This window comes from Camelus dromedarius, chromosome 19 (assembly GCF_036321535.1).
Source record: "Camelus dromedarius isolate mCamDro1 chromosome 19, mCamDro1.pat, whole genome shotgun sequence".
Classification (NCBI taxonomy): domain Eukaryota; kingdom Metazoa; phylum Chordata; class Mammalia; order Artiodactyla; family Camelidae; genus Camelus; species Camelus dromedarius.
The window spans coordinates 21,085,036-21,098,552 of NC_087454.1; the positions used below are offsets into that span (position 1 = coordinate 21,085,036).

A 13,517-nucleotide genomic window follows, 5' to 3' on the forward strand; every position below is an offset into this window, starting at 1 on the left:
GCTACCTAGTGGTCAAATGGGTAGTTGTTGCTACCTAATGGGAAAAGGTTTTGGGGTTTTTTTGGTTTTTTTCTTTTTTAAGTAAAAGATAGCTTGACAGCTTTCATATTTTCAATTCAGAGTTTAGGCTTCACAAAGGCAACAAAAAAGAATTTCCAGAGGAAACTGACCACTTAATTAATATAAGTGGACAGGTACTTGAGAGTGAGCAATTGTTACAGCTTTCGCCGTCCCAATAACCAGAGTGACAATAAACCATTTTTAAATACATATGAAGAAGGTACCATAATAATTACAAGAAGCTTTTGGTCTCTCATAATTCAAACAGTTTTGGTTATTTGCTTTTAAAATGATTTAAGAACATGACAATGTCAGCAGAAAGCACTCAAATTTATCCAGATATTAAGTAAGAGTATTCTGATAAGAAATTGCTGCTGGCTGAGCTGATTACACTCAAGGGGAAAAAAACCCTTTTCTACCTCTCTTCAAGAGCACAATGAATATTCCAAGACCAATTTTGAACAAGTCTTCTCCTTTTTTTGCTTATTAATTTTAATTAATCATTATATATGTCTAAAATATACAGAAATGTATAGTTAGATGACAATATTGTTTTAAAAGTTCAACTTCAGCTTTAAAAATATATTTAATCTTATTCGTTCAATACACTAATGAGTGTACCACATTAAGTTTACCACTTAAATTGAGTTTTGTAAAAAATAAGTATGGACAAAAGTATATACATAAAACTGCTTGGTAGTTCAGAATTTTTTTCTTTGTTTCTATGAATTATTTTTTTCTTTTAAGAATTTTGCCGGTATTCAAAATTCACCTACTAATTCACTCAATTTAAATTAGTCCAAAGTTATAAAATCATTTAGGTTGAAACTTCATAGTTGAACATAATCACTATTGATCTTAGCTTTCCAGAGGAGAAATTTTAAATTTTTACCAAGAGAGTAAGTGGAGTAACCAAGTTAAATGATTTACAGCATTGTCTAAAGTTTACAAGAGCCAATACTTTAAAAAAAATAAAAGCATGTCCTATGATTATTTAATTAGATTAAATGTATACATTTACATTTAGGTTTGCTTCCCAGAAAATGAGTCTGAGGATGAGGAAAATATTCTTTTTTTTTTTTCAAAATCAATTTACGGTGTTAGACATCAAATTAGCAAGTGTTTAGAGAGGGGAATGCAAAAAGGTAGGAGGACTGACTGAAAAAAGGGCAAAAGGAGACCCTTTGAGATAAGAAAAATGTTCTATGTATCAATTGGGGTGGTGGTTACACAGTGTATATATACCTTTGCCAAAACTCATCAAACTGAATATTTTAAATGTTTCCATTGGTTTTATGTAAATCACATCTCAATAAAGTTGATTTCAAACCATAAAATGAGATCAAAAGTTTCAGCTGTGGAGTTTGTGGGCTTCAGCAACAGAAACCAAATGGGTCCTATATCAAGGATAGCACAACCAAATACACTGTGTCCTTTTTTGTCCCCTAACTTAGTAGATCAGTTTTTTAAATTCAAGTTATTTAAACTAAAACAAAAACATCTGGGACATAGTTTAAAAGGATTACAGGGATCAAGGCCTCCAGAGCAGTCCCTGACACTCTGTCTCCTCCACCCATGGATTCTTTATCAACTCCAGGCAAGAAAACTGGGTCTAACGTCATCCAGAGTCCTTCCCAAATCTGTCACTTACAGCACAAGCATTGACTTCAGATATTTACTAATCGAGGCCTTTTGTTCATCTTGCTTCTACCATGGTTTCCAAAGGTAAATTTTAAATTCAAGAGCTTAACCTTTTGATCTTCATAGCTTTGCTGTGTTCACCCAAGGCATGAAGGGGAAATGCCTTATCTGTCTTTAGAGCAGAAAGACAAAACAATCCTAGTTGTCTGAGAATTTTTGCTGCCTTACACCTGAATATGTAAACGCACAGGAAATGTCCTAGCAGGATAGATGCCACGGTGCACCTTTGGGAAGCAGTTAAATGGGAAGGAGGAAGTGACAAGGGAGACCTTTTACCCTCCACTCTTCTACAAGATATTTTATAACAAGATATCAGGTATGTGCTGTGGAATTTTGTAACAATAAGAAAAAAGACTTTTTAATGAATGAATTTCAGGTGGTTGTAGAGAATCACAATCAATATTAGTCTAAGACTGAGGGGCAAAAGGAAATATTCCTTAAGCTGAGAACCAAAAGCTGTAGCTACAAATATTTATTAACTAGTTCAGTCTAAGGTTTAACTGCTTCATGAACACCAGAAAATAGGTATATGCTCTTTTGAACAATGCTTTTCTGGTTATGTTCTCCTATAACCTGCTTTTCTGAAAACTGGCCTGAAATGTACTTCTACCGGGATTGAATGATTGGGGTGCATTATGGTTGGAATGATGGAACCTTGAGAAGAGATACACACACCGGTAATAAAGACATACATTCCTGTTCCTTAGGTGAAGTAAAATTGCAGTAATATACACTGGATCTGCACACATTCCTCTCCTAAAGTCTCCCTGGATAAAAAGAGGATGTGTATTCTGAAGGAGGAACAACTGCAAGTGGGCTGCAGCATCCTTACCTAATCACCAACATGCCTGACCCGTCTGCGTCAATGACCCTTATGTCTGCCCAGTTGCTTTGCCCATTCCCTCCAAAAGCAGCTAAACACACATTCTTTTCAAGTGCACATGGAACATTCTCCAGAATAGATCACATGTTAGGTGACAAAACAAATCTCAATAAATTTAAGAAGGTTGAAATCATTTTGGACAACAGTATAAAACTAGTAATCAATTACAAGGGAAAAACTGCAAAACACACACACACACACACAGAGACAACATGCTACTAAACAACCAATGGGTCAATGAAGAAATCAAAGAAGTCAAAAATACCTTGAGACAAATGAGAACAGAAACACAACTATCCAAAATCTGTGGGACACAGAAAAAGTAGTTCTAAGGGGGATGTTCATAGTGATACAGGTCTAACCCAAAAAAACAAGAAAAATCACAAATAAGCAACCTACTGTTACACCTAAAGGAATCAGAAAAAGAAGAACAAGTAAAGCCCAAAGTTAGTATAGGAAGGGAAATAATAAAGTTCAGAGCAGAAATAAATGAAATAGAGATTTTAAAAACAATAGAAAAGATTAATGAAACTAAGAATTGGTTCTTTGAAAAGATAAACAAAATCAACAAACACTTAGCCAGACTCAAGAGAAAAAATCAGAGAGGGCCCAAATAAATAAGAAAGGTGGAGAAATTACAACTGGCACCACAGAAATATAAAGGTACCCAAGAGAACATTATGAACATTTATATGCCAATAAATTAGACAACATGGAAGAAATGGATAAACTCCTAGAAACATACAATCTTCCAAGACTGAATCATGAAGAAATAGAAAATCTGAATAGATCAGTTACTAGCAATGAAATTGTTTATGGAGTTAAAAAAAAAAAAAGTTCAGGTCCAGATGGCTTTACTGGTAAATTCTATGAAACATTTAAAGAAGAGTTATTACGTATCTTTCTCAAATTATTCCTAAAAAAACTGAAGAGGAAGGAACACTCCCAAAATCATGTTATGAGGCCAGCATCATCATGGTACCAAAACCAGACAAAGACACCACAAAGAAAATAAAATTACAGGGCAATATCCCTGATGAACATGGATGCAAAAATCTTCAACAAAATATTAGCAAACTGAATTCAAAAATACATTAAAGGGATGTGTTTAGGGATGAATCAAGTGGGATTTGTTCCAGGATGCAAGGATGGTTTAACATCTGTAAATCAAACAATGTGATACACCACATTGACCAAAAGAGGGATAAAAGTCATATGATCATCTCAATAGATGCAGGAAAAGCATCTGACAAAACTCAACATCCATTTATGACAAAAGCTTTCAACAAAGTGTGTATAGATAGAACATAACTCGACATGATAAAGGCCACAAATGACAAACCCATAGCTCATACGGTGAAAAGCTGAAAGCATTTCCTCTGAGATCAAGAACAAGACAAGGATGCCTACTCTCACCACTTTTATTCAATCTAGCTGGAAGTTCTAGCTAGAGCTATTAGTCAAGAAAAGGAAATAAAAGGCTTCCAAACTGAAAAGGAGGAAGTAAAACTGTCACTATTTGCAGATGACATTATACTACGTATAGAACACCCGAAAGACTTCACCTAAAGACCATTAGAACCGATAAATGAATTCAGTGAAGATACAAAATTAGTATATAGAAATCTGTTACATTTCTAAACACTAATAACAAACAATCAGAAAGCAAAATTTTAAAAAACAGTCATATTTACAATTGCATCAAAAACAAAAAAGTACCTAGGAATAAATCTAACCAAGGAGGTGAAAGAAAACAATGCACTGAAAACTACAAGACATTGAGCAAACAAATTGAAGACGGCACAAATAAATTTGACTCTCTCAAGGGGTCAGCCCACTTTTTAACTCAATGCCAATGATGGTATTTCAATTCTTAGCCTTGAGAGGCAGGTGACAAAATTCTAATATAAGAAAGAAAAAAAAAAGACGTTCTTTTCTGTCCATGACCTGGGGAGAACAATGAACAAATCTTTTAACAAAAATCTGTCTTTGTAAATGATATATCTAACAAGGATAACTTGTCAAATCCCGAGACCTCAAAGACTCTGGACAAGACTGGATAAAATACCCCTTAACCTGTAAAACATTTGTAATTCTGACCACTCATCTTTCTTAATAATGTAGTGCTCTAGTGATAATATTGTTAACATCTCCATCTGCAGGAAGCCAAAATTACTTGTGAATTTTTTCTGTCAAACCAGAAAAAGAATCATTGGCATTTCTCTCTTCTCATACTCAGAGAATAAAATGGCTCTACTGGGCTTTTAACTAGGCAAACAGTGAGAGACTGTTAAACGACTGAACCAAGGAGAGAATGGAACCATAAGGAGGGTGATTCCGTGCTGAGCCTAAAAATGAGCCCACAATTTTTTAAATGTTTTTAATCCTAAAAAACCAGGTAAGACAAGTCTTTATTTGGACATCAATGGGAGCCTGCCTGCCTCTGATCTTTCCCAGCTACCTCAAAACTTTGTCATTAAAGAATTATTTGTACTGAAAACCCAGAGCTATTAGAAAGGAAGAAAACTATGGGATTTTATTTTGCTGTTGATTTTTTTCTAAAGGTTTTTTCCAGTTGTCACTGGTATGGGTCCAGATGGAGTCTTATCTGTGAGTGTACAATAGTTGAATCCAAGCAGGCAGTCCCAAACTTGAGTGCATCAGAATCCCTTGGAGGGCATGTTAAAAATGCAGATTCCTGGGTCCCATGGCCAGAGTTTCTGATTCAGAAGGTCTGGGTTCAGACCTAAGAATCTGCATTTTTAATGCATTTCTAGGTGATGTTGAAGCTGCTGGTCCAGAGACCACATTTTGAGAACCACTGGAGTAGAAGAAAAACAACTAATTCCAGCACACATTCTATCATTCATTTTTCTAAGGTGGTTGCATTATAATTTCACCTGATTCAAAGTGAGTGATTCTTTGTGAGAAATGAGGCTGAGAAGGAGAGAATCTCCATGAAGAGAGTTGAGAATAACCTGGCCCAGATTTAAGTGCACGGTGCAGAACACAGGTTTCAATAGGTTGCTCATCCTCAGTAAGAGATCCACAACCCATCACCCCAAGGGGTTTTGTTTTTTTTTTAATTATGAGTTTGGGATTAACAGATACACATGACTATATATAAAATAGATAAACAACAAGGACCCACTGTATAGCACAGGGAACTATATTCAATTTCTTATAATAAGCTATAATGGAAAAGAATCTGAAAAAATAAACATATGTATATGTGTAACTGAATTGCTTTGCTAAAACTAACATTGTAAATTAACTACACTTCAATAAAAATTTTTTTTAATTTTTTAAAAAAAGAAACAGGGAAGCTGTGTGATTTTTTTTCTCTTCCAGATATATACATTTTCTCCTTTCTTTTCCTTAGAAGGAAAGTGGTACTATACAGTCTCCTGCTTTCCCAAGAAGTTAATGATTTCTCTTTTTATTTGAGTGTGAGATTTATCTTCCCTGTGTGAAAGTCCATCTGAACAGTGTTTAGGATTTTTGCATCAAGGATGAGACTGACTTATAATTTTCCTTTCTTATACTATCTTTGTCAAGTTATTAGTATAAAGGTTACACAAGCCTCCTAAAATGAGTAGGGGATATATCCTTTTTTTTTACATTCTCTAAGAACTTCTGTAGGATTAGAATTGTTTTTTCCTTAAGTGTTTGGTACAACTTGCTGGTGTAATCACTTGCTGGTGTAAACTTAACTAAGGCTTAAGTTTCTTTTGTGGGAGGATATCAACAATCAATTCAATTTTTTCTGCACATGATTATTAAAATAAAGGATTTGATGTAACTGAAAAATGATGAGTTGATCACAGTATGGAATCCCCAACCAGCAGTTATTTTCAGGAAGAAAAAGCAAGGCCCCTTTCCATCACTTGCCATTTCCTAAAGGAAGGCCACTGTTTGGCTCGGGCCTCCTTCTAGATGAGTCTAAGGTTGGCGGGGGAGCTCAAAAGGAGAAAACGTCTGGGTTACTTTGGGAGCAAGTGCACCAGGAGTTCAGTTCAGGGAGAGGGATCAGTGCTTTTCAAAAATTTTTTTTAATTATATATACATATATACCTACTAATACACAGAAACACAAATATACTTCACTGAGACAGTTCATGAAACTATAGTTACCCTCACCACCGTAGTGCAGGCTGGTATTTTCTATTCCACTGTATTCTATTTCATTCCATATATATATATGTATATATATATATATATATATTTCATTCCATATATATATGTATGTATATATGTATTCTATTTCATTCCATATATATGTGTATATATATACATACACACACAGGGTGAGATTTGGGTGTGTGTGTGTGTATATATATATACACACACACACACACATAATACATTTTAATATATTACTATAAATTATATGAGATATATATATTATATACATTTATATTATATATTTAGGTATTATTTATTCCATTCCACTAACATATATACTTATGTATTTATACTTACATACACATACAGTCTTTCAGGGTTGTGGATGAGGTTTGGAAGTGGACTTAGGAGTGAGACCAGTGCTGGGGATTCTCAGGACCTCATATTGCCACATCCATGGTACCTGCGATTTCACATTATTCTGTTCAGGGACAGATAACGTCGCTCTCTTCCACCTGCCAATGGAGAAGATCCCAGGGTTAGTTAAGACTCGCATTTATCAAGTCGGCCGGAGTGGATTTAACGTTCTACGTTCCTGTTTCATGCTGTGGCATCTGGAAAACCTGATAATGAAATCCCCCTCCTGCTCCTTTCACGGGCCCTGCTGCAGAGGTGAGCAGGTGAGTGGAGAACTGAGGTGAGAAAGGAGGTGGACCCAGAGAAAAGAAACTACCCTTGAGAGGAAAAACTTACGCAGTTAACGCTCCCCCTCCCCCTTCTGCCGGCCGCCCTCTTCCATCTCTGCCCCTTTCTGCCTTCTCTCGTCCACCTCTCTCCTTCCCGCACCTTACACACCTTTCCTCCCTGAAGGTGAATAATTCGCCGCGTAGCAGCCGCTCAGGGGCTGTGAGGAGCGAGAAGTTTACAAGAAGCCTGGTCCAGAGTTCCAAGAAGTGGGTGCAGGTGGCGGGGCACAGCAGCCGCTCCGGGACGCTCGGTCCGGGTATTTCTTGGTGGCCGCGTCGCGACCCGAACGCCGGGGCGCCGTGCGGGCGGGAGGACGGAGCCTGGGAGCTGAGACTGGAGGAGGGCGAAGCGGAGTCCCAGGATCACAGCCCTGGGAGCAGAAACAGCGCAGACAAGCCTGGAGAACCTCTGGGTTGGCGACTGAGGGCTGGACATCTCAGGTCACCGCGGGACCGCACGAAGGGGCCTCAAGGACCAGGCTTCCTCAGGGGAGAGCCGATAATAACCCAGCACAGTGAAAGCAGGAGGGTTGGGCTGTGTTCCTCCCGCCCCAGACCGCCGAGCTCTGATTGGCGTTCCAGTGAGCCAATCATAGCTTCAGGCCCTGAGGTGGGTGGGGCCGGAGCGCTCCCCGCTCACTCGCGGAGGCGTGTACCTTGGACTCAGTGTTTTGGGTACGTCAGCCGGGCTCCTGGGGAGTCCTGCTTCTCCGCGCCTCAGACAGTCCTCGTTAAAATGCCTGCACCCCGGCCTTAAAGGCCTGGACGGAAACGGACGCTGAGGTTTGAAACCCCAGGCTCTATGGGAGATGCCTAGTGCAAAGGCCTGGAGCGCCTACCTGGAGGAAGAGGGTATCCGGTGGCTCTGCAAATACCTGAAGAACGCGCAGGAGACACTATCGTAGGGTGAGATTTGGGACGGTGATTGTGCCCCGCCTCCCCCTCCAGGGATTACCCTGCTGACGTGGTGAGGAAGAAATACGAACCTCCAGATTCCACTCGTGTTCTTTCCGTGGGGCCCTGGGGTCCTGGAGTGAGGTGGGGGAAGGCAGTGAGAATTAGTCTCGTCCCTGACGAGGGAGGGATGGAGGGGATCTGCCCAGACCTTTAGACCCTTTACTTCTGGGAGGTGTACTCTGAGTGCTTCTGTCCTGGCGGAATCATTAAAGGAATCCAGGTCTTTGGGGACGATCCCGGGAGAATACTGCAGGTGGCACATTTATCCCTTCAGTTCTCACGGGTTTGTCTGGGTGTGTAACTCTTTCCGTTTAACCTGAGGTGGCCTTAGTTTGGGCAACAGCCGTTTTCTCTCTCAGACACCATCCTCTTGGCCTCACATCACATCTCTCAGCCTGGGAGTGGGTATGAAGGGGTATACGGGGAAGGAAATCTCTTGTCAGACCAAGGAAATCTATTCTTAGACCAAGGAAATCAGGAGCCATCCAGAGTGCCTTAAGCAGGACCAGGCTTCCAGCCAAGAGAGAATCATGAGCCATCTTTTTCCCCTTTCTCAAAAGCCATCTTCCTACCTCCTTATAGTCATCATGGACATAATTGCTGGCCTAGTCTTTCTTGATGTTCCTGTTATTAGAGTGGAGGTTGGATAATATAGATGAAAAACTTGAGTAGAAAGGGAGTGAGTAGAAAGGGAGTGGCCTCTTCATCTTAACTTCTGGGCTTCCCATGGTTAAGCAGGTGCAGGATATCCCCATGACTCATACTCAGGGCAGAGACAGTGACTCGCAAATGTGCTGTAGAGGATGGAGAGGAGTATGACCTCAGGCAGGCAAGTCTCAGCCTGGTTGGCAAAAGGTGTGATCAAGAAGCCACCACTGAAGGGGGCAGCACAAGTGAGCTCCTTGCATGTGCTGCTTGGGTCAGAGGCGCTGAGGCAAGAGGCTGGTGGAAACATCTCGTGGTCAATCTGAGAAGCAGTCGAGATGGAGAACTGCAAACTCAGCAGTACCCAGTATCTACAAGGGATGGTCAGTCTGTGGGCTGAACTCCAAGTGCCTGGGCTGCATTCAGATCTCCCCTGCTTGTTTGTAAGAGCTGGAGAAGCTGAGCCAGAAGCCTGGAGAGTGACCAGAAGGGCACCCAGGCACCCGAGCAATGATTTCCTTACCTCCAAGAGATCCACACCAAGAATTTTCTTGCATTTCTCAAGTTTGTCCCTAGTGAGGGACAGGTCCCAGACTTGATCAAAAACAAACAAAAAAAAACCCCTCTAGGTAAGCATGTATGTGTGTAAATGGTGCTACAAATGGTGTATTGAATAGTCAAAGGGGGTCTCTACCCCAAATGTATATGGGGAGAAAATTTGGTGTCAAAGAAACTTGGTGTGGTCCCCAGATGTAGGGTTCCTTGGAGGAAAGCCACTTCTTTCCGCCAGAAGGACAGACTTCAGGAGTGCAATTGTCCTATGCCTGGCCCTTACTCCTCTTTTCACCCATTGCTTCCAGATTCTACCTTGGGTCGGGCATTTACATGTTTATACTTGGGTCTGGCGTTTACATGTTTATATGACTTCAAATACAAGATTATTGGTTTGCCCCAGGACCTCATGACCTCCACCTCCACCCACATTTCACACGGGTCATGTTCTCTTCCCAGGTAGTGAAAGAGCGCAGTATCCTCATCATCAAGTAACTAAGGGAGAGGGGTTCAAAGTACAAGGGAACGGAAAAACTGGGTCTTTGCTGTGGGGCAGAGTTGCTGAAAGTTATAGGACAGTCTACTGAGCTGAAGGGAGATTTGGGGTTTAGTAATTCGGGATGTGGGCAGGCCTTCCAGAATACCAGGGGCTTCCAGACTAGCGCATCTCTGCCTTATTGTTTCCTTCCGCAGTTTCACTGGGCTTCCTGGCATAGAACTGGAAAAAAAACTGACCACTCCTTCCTGCCTCTGCTGACACCTAGGTAGGTTCTCTTCTTCAGTTGTATGTCTATGTTCCTATGAGGGTAACACAGGAAGGGAGAAGAATTACTCAGTGGTCTCCCCTTCACATCTCTCCTAAAAGAATTGTGAAATAGCATATGCCTCTTCCCACAGGGTTTAAGTTGACCTGAAATTCTCAGCATGGATTCAAATAATTGCAAATAATATAAATTTTGAAATATTATATATATTAACACATTTGTATAAAACTGTTAATCACTCCATCATGTGTCCAATGAAATCCAAATGCCATGTTTTGACACCCATCATTAATTTTTAAAATGCACAGACGTAAGGAAGGATATAGCTCAGTGGTATAGTGCATGCTTAGCACTACTTAGGTTCATTCCCCAGTACCTCCATTACAAAAACAAATTTAAATAAATAAATAGTCTAATTACCTCCTCCCCCAAAAAACCTGAATAAATATTTTTTTAATTTTTAAATAAAAATAAATAAAAAATAAAATGTACAAACAACGCCTTCCTTAACAGTTGGAATTTTTACTTTATAACTTCTTTTTCCTTTGAATTCATATCTTCATTTTACTCCCCCTATAGAAATGTTTTTGAGTTCCCCACCCTGGCTTTGTCCTAATAGAATGTATTTTTCTTCTTGGAAATATTTTCTTAATCCATCTATTATGTTTCTTTGCAAAAAAAATTTCTTCTTAAAATGAATTTTTTATTTCTTGTAAAGGTTTAAAAAGTCAGGTGGATTAAGATAATATTACAATTACATGGTTGATCAAAACAATGTGAATAATACAGATTTTAGTAAATAAAAATATAAGAAGTACAAATTTTTAAAAAGTAAAATTTAAGTGGAAATGTGTCTCTTACTGAGATGGATGGGAGCTTTATTTTGCTAACTTTATGTTGATAAAAGTTATTTATTGTGAGGACAGATTCCGGTTATATGAATTCCCTTAAAATAAATTTTAATATGAAATAACTAAAGAATTTTGTTCACATACATAAGTGTGGGAACAGAATAAGTATGGGAATGGAAAGAATTTTGTTATAGCAACTTCACTCAATTTAAAAATATTTCTTCTTAGTTATATGCCAAAAACTCACATAGTGAGCTATTACTAAGTACCATTTTTAATAGTCCCACAACACAAATGTAGAGTTTCTTTCAATTTTGTTTTCTTCAAAACTGTTTTTACACATACCTTAGGTTCTATCACTTTCTCAATACCAAAAAGGCTTTACAAATTCTTATGAAATAACTAAAAATTATACCTGTTAGCCTTTCACTTAGAGGCATCTTGTTTGTGAAACTTGAACTAGGTGGCAATGAGGTTAGAAAGAAACAAACAAACCCACAAAATTGAAAATGAAAATTCAGTAAGTTCTGAATAAAGACCTTTTTCCATTTTTTATGTCATTTGGAAGTGTTTTTTAAAAATACGGCAAAGAGACACTTTAATGTGCTTGTATAATTTCATTTCATTGTAGAAAATGATTTATTTTCTAATTCTGTATTTCACAGATGTAGAACAATGTGCCAACATCCAAGAGGGAGAAATTAATCCAAAATAAATGAACCTAGGTTTCTAAAGTTTAAGGCGTTACCTCCAAGATTGCATTTGGGAACGTTTTGTTTTGTATTAATTCATAAATGGATTTCTGCTTTAAAGACCACAATTTAATCTACTTGGTGGAAATCAACAACAAAAATGAAGAGAAGATATTAGATCACCAATAAGTGGAAATTTACAGAAATTCTATTACTGATCGCTATGTGCATTACTTACAGCAGAATCCACAAGGTATTTTCATCAGATTAATCTGAATTAAGCTAGTGGGTATATGATAAAAGTAAATAAGTGAGCAGAGAAATAACAGTACATCCTAAACTGGAACCCAAGTAGAAAAATGTATTTATACGATCCAATAATATTTGGTAAAAGGTAACGAAAATATTTCTCTTATGAGTCTGAATAAGTTTGACAAAAAATCTATTAAAGTACTCCCAATGTGTGTTTATTTTACTCCAAAATGTAGTGTTGATCTGTCAGAAATAAATGTTGAGATTTTTGCCTTCACTGCCTCAAAATCATGCAAAACAAGAAAGTGAAGTACAGATGAGACACAAGTGAGTGGGTCTTTGTTAGTACTTAGTGCTTTGTAGCGAGTTAGTATTTCTTTACAGAATTTTTAAAAATTGAAATATTCTAATCCTGAAACAGACAAGGATCAGAACCTTGCCGTGAGTTTGTCACTGAATGAAAGAAAAAACCACCACCATCAGTATTTCTTGCCAATGCCAAGGAGAAATATTCAGTCTTAACAGTTATCAGGAGAGGAAGCATCAAAGTCATCAGATGAAAATTTGTCAGCGTCCCAGTTTCTCCACCAAGGAATCATCTGAATCTGAAATACTGCAGCATAGGCCAAAACTCCTTCATTTCTTAAGCCACGTGTCTCCCTTAACTTGAGGTTACTCAACCTGCGGCATTATTGACATCTGGAGTTGAATAATTCTTCATTGTAGGGGACTGTCCTGTGCAATGTATGATGTACACTGTAGCACCCCCCACCTCTCCCCACTGGATGCCAGTAGCACTGATCCTCAATCCCAGCCCTTCTGTTGTGACAACCAGAAATGTTGGCAGATATTGCCAGATGTCTTCTGTGGGGCAGAATGGCTGAGGGTCATTGCCCTTAATCGAAAATATACATAGATGACAAAGAAGGACATAACACTGTGATTAAAGGAGGCTTCGTGGACACTGGTTTTTGAATGGTCCTTTTCTTTAGTACTCAGAAATATTTCATTCCCAGGTTAAAGCACGAGGATTATGTTTGGGATAGGTAAGCTGTATGCCTTTCTTGTGTAAAGCGGGAGAAAAATGATTATGAAAGGGGAGATGGGAAAAGCATACTGTAAGAGCAGGGATTAGCACATCACTTTTCATCGTATCAAACAATGAGGAAGAAGTAATCAGTCTCTTAGGAAAGTTAAAAATTATCCAACAACCCCTTTCCAAGGGGAAAATAAAGCATATAGTAGAAGAGAAAATACTACCATGTGACATCTGTAAGCTTCTCAAACAC

General features: G+C 38.6%; 1 long non-coding RNA gene across 2 annotated transcripts; it reads left to right on the forward strand.

Moving 5' to 3' along the window:
- The first annotated feature begins 8,170 nt into the window (after positions 1 to 8,170).
- Positions 8,171 to 13,190, forward strand: LOC116147668 (uncharacterized). Of its 2 annotated transcripts, XR_004131232.2 has the most exons (4): positions 8,171 to 8,421; positions 10,363 to 10,433; positions 11,950 to 12,229; positions 12,650 to 13,190. It is a non-coding gene; the product is annotated as an uncharacterized LOC116147668 (long non-coding RNA). The 2 variants fall into 2 exon arrangements; XR_004131231.2 differs by having other exon boundaries at positions 11,950 to 13,190.
- Positions 13,191 to 13,517: the final 327 nt, after the last annotated feature.